The 9,309-nt window shown below is 37.3% G+C and overlaps 1 protein-coding gene and 1 non-coding gene across 4 annotated transcripts in view; one reads left to right on the plus strand and one right to left on the minus strand.

The window, feature by feature from the left end:
* Positions 1 to 9,309, minus strand: part of LOC106868908 (organic cation transporter protein) — an 86,204-nt gene that overhangs the window by 68,631 nt on the left and 8,264 nt on the right. The window lies entirely within an intron of this gene.
* On the plus strand, positions 8,944 to 9,048 carry LOC128248965 (U6 spliceosomal RNA). Its single transcript, XR_008265111.1, has one exon. It is a non-coding gene; the product is annotated as a U6 spliceosomal RNA (small nuclear RNA).

Raw genomic sequence — 9,309 nt, forward strand, 5'->3', positions numbered from 1 at the left:
ATATATATATATATATATACACTGGCTTCTTTCAGTTTCTGTCTACCAAACCATCTACTCACATGGCTTTGGTTGGCCTGAGGCTATAGTAGAAGACACTTGCCCAAAGTGCCACACAGTGGGACTAAACCCAGAACCATTGTGGTTCGGAAGCAAGCTTCTACCACACAGCCATGCTTGTACCTATACATATAAAATATAGAAAGAAAATGGATTTCACAAGATTTTTGTCTTTTCTTTCTATATTTTTTTCATAAACTCCACGGGCACAAAAGAATTCCTGAAGGAAATCCAGTGGCACATATTTACAACCTGTTGTTGACACCAGGTAGCTGAAACTGCGAATGAGCATAAAACAGCATACTATGAGGTGTATACCCAAATATAAAATTGTTACTTATACGAGGGGGCACCCAAAAGAAACTGGAATTTTCCATTATTATTTTATTTACTTAGTTTTACATGTTTACACTTTTACTGCCTTAAAAGTATTCTCCATTTGAAGCAACATTTTCCATAGACACATTTTCCATAGTTCAAAGCAATCCGGAACCCTTGTGAAGTGATGCCTTTTAATGCCGCCATTGTTTTTTCTTCACCTCTTCCACATCTGCAAAATGTTTTCCTTTAAGGACATTTTTCATTCATTCAGGAGAACAAAAAAAGTTGCAGGGAACAAAATCAAATGAATAGGAAGGTTGAGTAAAGCAGGATCATGCCATTTTGGGTCAAAAGCTGTCTCACACTCAAGGCAGTGTGTGCAGGCACATTGTCATGATGAAACCATCACTCTTCACATTGCCACAGTTCAGGGCGTTTTTGTCACACTATGCCTCACAAATGCTTCAGAACTGCCAAGTAAAATGTTTGGTTAACAGTTTGACCAGGAGGAACAAATTCTGTGTAGACAGTTCCTTGTGCATGGGTGAAACAAATCAGCATTGTCTCAACATTGGACTTCACTTGAACTTTTTTGGGACATGAATACTTCCATTGACTTAATTGCTGCTTTGTTTCTGGGTTGTAAACATAGCACCAACTTTCATCATCAGTGATAACCTTTGAAAAAAGATCCAGATCAACTTCCAACTGTTCTTTCAGTTCATGACATGCATTCAGTTGTAACTGCTTTTGATCTTCTGTGAGCAAGTGAGGCACAAATTTTGCTGCAACTCTTTTCATTTACAACTCTTTGCTCAAAATTCATTGGCAGGAGCTCCAGGACACACCAGTCATATCAACAAGTTTGTCAATTGTTTGGTGACAGTCCTCCAAGATCAGTTCATGAATTTTCATAATGCTTTCATTCGTTCAGGAGGTCAACAGTTGCCCTTAACAAGGATGGTCTGTTGGTCTTCAAGCAACAAGCAACCATTTCTAAAAAGTGAAAACCACTCATCAACTTGTGTTTTGCGCATGGTGATGTCCTTTTAAGCTGTTTGAGGCATGGCAACTGTTTCAGCTGCCATTTTCCCAGCAGAAAACAGAATTTCATAGAAGCACGCTGTTCCTTCGTTTTATCCATCGCAAAAATTGACAAATTAGGGAGAAGCACTGCAAAACAAAGATGCACCCATCATGTGGCAGTATGACTGGACACGCTGGCAGTGGTCAGCAGACTGATGCCTGAGGGTTGCATCAAGTGGCTTCTAGTGGTGGAAATCTGAGCTAGAACTGGCTTGTTCCACAGTGAACATTTCTAGTAACTTTTGGGTACCTCCTTGTGTGTGTGTGTGTGTGTGTGTCTTGTTGTGTCTTGGGAGAGTCATTTCAACACACAAACTCACATAAAGAATCTTGCAAACCAGATATGAAAATGAAATACACACACACACACATAAAACAAATGTTAAAAGACAGTTCTGGAAGTACTGGAAGAAACATTTGAGCAAGGAACAATATCAATTAGCTAAATGAGAAGCTAGGTATAAAGTATAAGTACCTTTGAAGAAAGCTGAATGCAATAGCTTAAGGAAAACTCAATGGTGGGTGGTTCATAGGTGCAGAGTCTTCAAGATTGCAAAAGCAGCCTGTCAGAATACTTAATGTGTCAAAAAGAAAAAGGACGGATCAGAAATGTTTACTACAAGAGGTTACTGAATGTTGAGAATGTATAAGTGAGTGGGAGGCAATCCAGTGTAGACTCAAAACAGAGAAGGACTAGCTATCAAAGTTGACAGTTCCGCTTTTGAAAGTATAAATATATAAAGGCAGAAAAAGCAGTCAGTCCTATCACAGTTAGTCACAGAGACACTGAAGATACTTGGTGAAATAGGGCATAGCAATAGACATTTGAATAGTCAATTAGATAGTAGTATACAGTGGTGTAATACCAAATCACTGGCAAAATAGTTTCAATAGCAGTTGCTTCTTTCTAGAATGTAACAGATGAAAGTACTATACCAGTAATTTCAGGGGCCAATTATCCAGCTAACTACATAAATCTATTGGTATATATGTAGACATGGTTAACCAAAGCAAAGAGCAAACATATACAAAGGCCACTCTATGGCAAACAATATCTTTGAATGACTTTCGAAAAAATTTCCATAATGGATGAAATTCTGGTAGGAGTGTTGTTAGGTATCACGTAGAGTGTTGTTAGGTTTCACCTAGAGTGTTGTTAGGTTTCACCATTGTCAATTTTCTTTAATGCTCAAAAAACTCTGCTTGAAGGCAAAGCAAGGAAGCTGTAAAAGTATTCAAAACAATGAAAGTACACTATGTTAGTACATTATTTCTGGTAAGGAAAAAAAAGATGTTAACATATCAGAAGAGGTCACAATTACATGCTTTAAGAAACAATACCATAATGCAGGTGTTCTCAAACTGAGGAACTGTAGACTGCTTGGGTTACAAAAGAGAAAATGCAAGGATATATGAGGTTTTACTCTTTTACTTGTTTCAGTCATTTGACTGTGGCCATGCTGGAGCACCGCCTTTAGTTGAGCAAATCGACCCCAGGACTTATTCTTTGTAAGCCTAGTACTTATTCAATCGGTTTCTTTTGCTGAACTGCTAAGTTATGGGGACATAAACACACCAGCATTGGTTGTCAAGCAATGTTGGGGGACAAACACAGACACACAAACATATACACACACAAACATATACACACACACATGTATATATACATATATACAATGGGCTTCTTTCAGTTTCTGTCTACCAAATCCACTCACAAGGTTTTAGTTGGCCTGAGGTTATAGTAGAAGACACTTGCCCAAGGTGCCATGCAGTGGGACTGAACCCGGAATCATGTGGTTTGTAAGCAAGCTACTTACCACACAGCCACTCCTATCCCTATAGTTAGTCACAGAGATACTGAAGATACTTGGTGAAATAGGGCATAGCAATAGACATTTGAATAGTCAATTAGATAGTAGTATACAGTGGTGTAATACCAAATCACTGGCAAAATAGTTTCAATAGCAGTTGCTTCTTTCTAGAATGTAACAGATGAAAGTACTATACCAGTAATTTCAGGGGCCAATTATCCAGCTAACTACATACATCTATTGGTATATATGTAGACATGGTTAACCAAAACAAAGAGCAAACATATACAAAGGCCACTCTATGGCAAACAATATCTTTGAGTGACTTTAGGTTTGTAAAAATACTGAAATATAAAAATACTGAAATTATAGCAACTAGCTAAATGCAACTTGTGTCTACAAACTGTGTGGAAAGCTTTTTGCTTTTCTTATCCATTTATCATTGTGAGGAAAGGTTTTCACTAATGTTTATAACCAAGAACAAATTTTATGTAAGGCTGTCTATTGAGAATGATATGTAGATTGGTGTCTCAGAAACTGCCTAAAATTGTTAAAGCTAATTGAACTCATTTAAAATGTAACATTAAATTAAACTGGTATTTTACAAAGGCACAAGGCCTGAAATTTTAAATGAAATTCGTCTGTTCATTCAGTTTTGAATTAATCATGCAATATCTTGTAGCTTTGAGATTTCAGTGATGTGATTGTTTATTTTTTGAATGACATTGTAGAGTGGGTATAAGAAACCAGAGCCAGCCAGTTAGCATAAAACAAGTAAAATATTTTTCAGTCAGTTTAAATGCTAAAGAGTTAAAGATAAATATAACAGATCAATGAATAACTTAAATTACATTCATGAGAAGTGAAGGGAAGTTGAGAGCATTAAGTAGTGCATAGCAAATCTCACAAAACATCAGCTGGTATGAATTCATGCAAGTTCATAAAAGATCAATTTTATTTTTAGTCAATAAATGAGTGAGTTGCTGAAAAAAATTATATCATTATGTGTTCAATAGTAATGACAGCAATACACTGAAGTAGTTTAGTATATTAATTTCTGTTTACCTACAGAGGTGTATTAAATTGAATATGTATATATACATACAAACATACACATATATATACATTCATACATACATACAAAATGCTTTTGAATGTCATATGATATCCCTTCAGCAACATCTTTTAACCACCAAGTGTTAAAATGCAGCCCTTGACCAAGTTTGCAAACATGCGGATAATATATCATAAGACTTGGAAGGCAGCTCCTTGAGCAACATTCTTTGTCTGATAACCTAGAATACATGCCCAAAGAAGTCGCACGATTCTACTGCAATGTATCATCAGATAAAAGGATGAGCCTATATGAGCAGAAGACTATGCATGGATATGTTAGGAGAAAGCTCCAAGATGATAGTAACATCGATCATCAAAGCAGTTTATTATGGACAAACAGCCGGATTACTATCTCCCACTTTGAAGGGTATGCATCTGTAATCCAGGAACAGGAAATATCAACTAAGTACATGATACACAAAAGGGATAAAGATGCAGGAGAAACAGTAAAATGTGACAACCAATGCAGACTTTGTGGAGTTAACACCAAAGATATCACCCACATCATAAGCGGTTGTCAGAAAATGTCATCACGGTATTTTCTACCAATGAGACATGATGTTGTAGCTAGGATATTCTATAATGAAATCCATTGGAAGGATAACCCAGAGGACAAAGAAAAAGAAACCACAGTATGATAGAAGCCATAGCCACTCATAATAAAAAGGAGTACTGGTGGAAAATCCCAGTGAAGACCTCAATAAAATGTAAATACAACAGACCTGGTATAATGATTTGGGATAGAGAAGAGAAACTGTGTACAGCGGATGTTAACATAAAGCTGAAGATCAATGAAAAAAAGAGAATATCTACTGAGAAATTTGCAGTTACTCTATCCAGATTACAAGTTCGGTTTTATACCTGTAATTATTGGTGCTTTGGGATATGTAACATACTGCCTAAATACCAATCTTGAGAAATTAGGCTTCTCAAAAATAGAATGGAGAAAGCTAATTTGAAGACTACAAATCCAATCCATCACTGGAACTGTAAAAATCTGTAAAACTTTCCAGAAGTTTATCATTTAAATATATATGAGCATGTCAAGATATGCAACTATATACATAGATAAAGCAAAACATACAAATCTGCACATATATATGCATACAAACAAAAATACCCTGTTGTTGATGTTGAAATTCCACTGAAGGAACCTTGAATCTAGGTTAGAAACTGGCTCTTTCTCTATTGACAAGAAATCTTGAAATAAAACTGAACAATGACATACATATATACATATACACATTTTTTTAACAATGTAATAAATATGTACTCTATAAAATGTATTGAGCAATCTGTCAGTTTAATGTAAAACTGTTTTTTTATTAGAACTTGTCGCAAGGTTGCAATATCATTTCTGTGCTGGATAAAATGTTTAGTGGCATTTCTTCTGACTTTATGTTCTGAGTTCAAATGCTGCCACAGTTAACTTTGCTTTTCATGTTTTTGGGGTTAATAAAAATAAGTACCAGATGAGCAGTGGGGTCAATGTAATTGACTTCTCAAGCCCTCAAAACTGCTGGCTATATGCAGTAAAATATGAAAGGATTATAACTCAGTATAAAAACAAATATGAAGATATATATGTAACAAATAGCTTTATAGATTCTAAGCCAGTATTTGAAACCAAATCTACATTTTACTACAAGTTCTCTTTCTATTGTTTCTATTTATGTGAGTCAACTGTCAGACTCAGCTGAGTTCTTTTGTTTAAGTTAACATTCTTTTGTTTAAGTTAGCATTCTTGGCTTAAATACAGTCCAAGAGAGATGCCCCTGACCTACATCTAGCTTTGCAACATGTATAAATACAGTAGCCAAATTCAGTTTTATCTCTTTTTCACTTGGCTGACCATTGAAGAGTCTCACTCTTTCTTCCTTCACTTATGGATCGTCAAAGAGGAGCATATAACTTTCACTCTCTCCACTTGTCAACACAGAGAGGAAGGCTTTTTACTCTTGCTCTCTCCTTCTTTTATCCGTTCTTCAAGCAATCAACAAAAGATGAACGTAACTATCTACAGAATAGATATCAGTAAATAACACTGTATCAAAGCAACATAGGTGCATGTATGACAGAGTGTAAGCATCTTGAGAGAAAAGTTGGGCATAAGAGGCATCAGATGTAGTGTGCAAGAGAGACGACTGTGCTGGTATGGTCATGTGATGCACATGGACAAGGACAGCTGTGTAAAGAAGTGCCAATCCCTAACTGTGGAGGGAACCTGTGGTAGAGGTATACCCAGGAAAATATGGGACAAAGTGGTGAAGCATGATCTTCAAACTTTGGGCTTCACAAAGGCAATGACTAGTGACCGAGACCTTTGGTGATATGCTGTGCTTGAGAAGACCCATCAAGGTAAGAGAAATCGTAGCCATGGCTGCTGCTGGTGTCATGTAACTGGCACGTAAAAAGCACCTTTCAAGTGTTGGGCCTTGTAGTGGCAAAGTGGCCAATACCGGTAGCATGTGGAAAATCCCCATTTGAGTGTTGGGCCTCACAGAGGCAATAACGAATGACCAAGACCTTAGTATTATGTCATGTAAAATCAAGCCAAGTAAAGTCAGTCATGGAAGATACTGGTGTCATACAAATGGAATCCATTCTGGTGGCACGTAAAAGCACCCATTACACTCTCAGTGTGGTTGGTGTTAGGAAGGGCATTCAGCTGTAGAAACCATGCCAAATCAGACTGGAGTCTGGTGCAGCCTTCCAGCTAGCCAGCCCTGGTGAAACCACCCAACCCATGCCAGCATGGACAACAGACATTAAATGATGATGATGTCTGAGTGATCCACAAATGCATGTACTCTTATGGTAGAGTTAACATAAAGTTGTGATATATTTGCATGTCTTGAATTACAAGTACAATTCACCCAACAAACTTTTACACAGTTTCCATCTATCCTGCGAAACTGGATAGATGACATTTGTCAAAGATGGTATGCAGCGGGATTGAACTGGGAACCAAGTGATTGTGAAGCAAACCTTTTAATCGTTTGACTATACTGTGCTTTCTTATTATGCGCATGTCAATGTATGTATGTATCTATCATATATATATATCCTTTTTTGGCACTCCATTGGTTACAACGATGAGGATTCCAGTTGATCTGATCCACAAAACTGCTTGCCTATGAAATTAACGTGCAAGTGGCTAAGCACTCCACAGACACATGTACCCTTAACATAGTTCTAGGGAAGCTTCAGCATGACACAGAGCATGACAAGGCTGGCTTTTTGAAATAAAGGTACAACAGAAACAGGAAGAAAGAGTGAGAGAAAGTTGTGGTGAAAGAGTACAGCAGGGTTCGCCACCAACCCCTGCCAGAGCCTTGTGGAACTTTAGGTGTTTTCACTCAATCAACACTCACAACACCCAGTCTGGGAATCGAAACAGCGATCCTACGACCGCAAGTCTGCTGCTCTAACCACTGGGCCATTGTGCCTCCAAAAAGAACACTCCGTTGGTTACGACAATGAGGATCCCACCTGATATGATCAACAATATTGTTGTATTTGGGGATGGTCATGTTGCCAGTTTAGCCAATAAAAACAGTGGTCCTTTGCTTTCTTATTTCTTTTTCATGAGTGTCTTTTCTTACTAATGATCTGCCATTTTGTATTCCTTTTGTATGTGTCTTTATTTGCGCATGCGTATATCCCTGTGTGTCTGTGTGTGTGTGTGTGGGAATGTGCCTGCATTATCAGTATCCCATTTATACATGTTCATTTAATTTACTTCTATTTATTTTATTCATTTGTTTATATCTACTTACTTTTTCTTTCTCTTTTTGTCTTTTTTTGTATTAATTTAATTAATTTTATTTATGTACATAGTTATTTAATTCCATTTATTTATCTGTGTATTGTATTATATTCATATTATTATCAGTTTATGGGGATTTTCTTCTGTCATAGGTTGTGGTGTGTTGGGAGGGTGTGCTAGTGTTCCATTCTAGTTTTCTATTCAGGCTTGTTTCATCTATTATGTGTGTAGCTTCCGTAATTTGTCTAAGCGTTGCGTCTATTTGATATGTGGACAAGATTTTAACTTCTATGTTGTTGAGTGAGCCCCCTGTGTTCCTGCTTGGCATGCTGATACAGAATCGATGAGCTCTTCTCTTCCTTAAGTTCCCTCCAATGCTCATTTACCTGTTCTCCTATGCTCTGTGCTGTCTCCCCTATGTATGTCATTGTCTTGTTTCTGCACTGTCCCTCTGTACATCTTATACTATAGACTATATTCCTAGCTTTACAGTTTGTTTGTGGGCTAAATCTACATACAATGGCAGATCACTAGTAAGGAGAGACACACAAAAAAGACAGAAGGACGCAAAGGACCACTCTGGCCAAAATACAATTAATATAAAATAAAGCTTAAGCAAGTGAATACCAAATACATAGTGTGTGTCTTCATTCACTAAACTAGCAACATGACCATCCCCAAATGCAACAATATCTGCTTCAACACACAAATTCACATCAAGAATCTTGCAAAATGAATATATAAATCTAACATATATGTGTGTGTGTGTGTGTGTGTGTATACTGCTTCGGCAGTACATATTCTAAAATTGGAATGATACAGAGAAGATTAGCATGGTCCCTGTGCAAGGATGACACATAAATTCATGATGCATTCCATATTTTTCCAATAAGCATAGGAGTGGCTGCGTGGTAAGTACCTTGCTTCCCAACCACATGGTTCTGGGTTCAGTCCCACTGAATGGCACCTTGGGTAAGTGTCTTCTACTATAGCTTCGGGCCGACCAAAGCCTTGTGAGTGGATTTGGTAGACAGAAATTGAAAGAAGCCTGTCAAATTTATATATATATGTATGTGTGTATATATGCTTGTGTGACTGTGTTTGTCTGCCCCCCCCCCTCCACATCATGTGACAACTGATGCTGGT

The sequence above is a fragment of the Octopus bimaculoides genome, chromosome 10 (genome assembly GCF_001194135.2).
Source record: "Octopus bimaculoides isolate UCB-OBI-ISO-001 chromosome 10, ASM119413v2, whole genome shotgun sequence".
Taxonomy (NCBI): Eukaryota; Metazoa; Mollusca; class Cephalopoda; order Octopoda; family Octopodidae; genus Octopus; species Octopus bimaculoides.